Source organism: Arachis ipaensis, chromosome B03 (genome assembly GCF_000816755.2).
Source record: "Arachis ipaensis cultivar K30076 chromosome B03, Araip1.1, whole genome shotgun sequence".
Taxonomy (NCBI): Eukaryota; Viridiplantae; Streptophyta; class Magnoliopsida; order Fabales; family Fabaceae; genus Arachis; species Arachis ipaensis.
The window spans coordinates 84528043-84529425 of record NC_029787.2 but is presented as its reverse complement, the minus strand read 5'-3'; positions in this window follow the sequence as shown (position 1 = coordinate 84529425).

The window sequence follows — 1383 nt, the reverse complement described above, 5'->3', positions numbered from 1 at the left end:
TACCACAGACAAGGTTTAGACTTTCCGGATTCTCATGAATGCCGCCATCAATTCTAGCTTATACAACGAAGATTCTGATTACAGAATCTAAGAGATACTCATTCAATCTAATATAGAACGGAGGTGGTTGTCAGGCACACGTTCATGGATTGAGGAAGGTGATGAGTGTCACGGATCATCACCTTCTTCTTAGTGAAGCGCGAATGAACATCTTAGATAGGAACAAGCGGGTTTGAATAGAAAACAGAGATAATTGCATTAATTCATCGGGACGCTGCAGAGCTCCTCACCCCCAACAATGGGGTTTAGAGACTCATGCCATCAAAGAGTATAAAATTCAGATCTAAAAATTTCATGAGATGCAAAATAAATCTCTAAAGGTTGTTTAAATACTAAACTAGTAACCTAGGTTTACAGAAAATGAGTAAACTATGATAGATAGTACAGAAATCCACTTCTGGGGCCCACTTGGTGTGTGCTGGGGCTGAGACTTAAGATTCTCACGTGCCTAGGCTGTTTTGGGCGTTCAACGCCAGGTTGTAACCTGTTTCTGGCGTTGAACTCCAACTTGTAACTTGTTTCTGGCGCTGGATGCCAGACTGCAACATGGAACTGGCGTTGAATGCCAGTTTACGTCGTCTATCCTTGAGCAAAGTATGAACTATTATATATTGCTGGAAAGCCCTGGATGTCTACTTTCCAACGCAATTGAGATCGCACCATTTGAAGTTCTGTAGCTCCGGAAAATCCACTTTGAGTGCAGGGAGGTCAAAATCCAATAGCATCAGCAGTCCTTTTTCAGCTTGAATCAGATTTTTGCTCAGCTCCCTCAATTTCAGCCAGAAAATACCTGAAATCATAGAAAAATACACAAACTCATAGTAAAGTCCAGAAATGTAATTTTTAATTAAAAACTAATAAAATATACTAAAAACCAACTAAATCATACTAAAAACTAAGTAAAAACAATGCCAAAATGCGTATAAATTATCTGCTCATCAGGATCATAAGCTTCTTCTTTAGAAGATGCCTCTTGAGTACTGTTGGATGCAGCTTGCATTCCATTCAGACTCTGAGAAATCATATTGACTTGCTAAGTCAATATTTTATTCTGAGCCAATATGGCATTCAGAGTATCAATTTCAAGAACTCTCTTCTTCTGAGGCGTCCCATTACTTACAGGATTCCTCTCAGAAGTGTACATAAATTGGTTGTTAGCAACTATGTCAATAAGTTCTTGAGCTTCTGCAGGCGTTTTCTTTAGGTGAATGGATCCACCTGCAGAAGTATCCAAAAATATCTTAGCTAATTCAGACAGACCATCATATAATATATCCAGGATGGTCCATTCTGAAAGCATGTCAGAAGGACACTTTTTGGTCA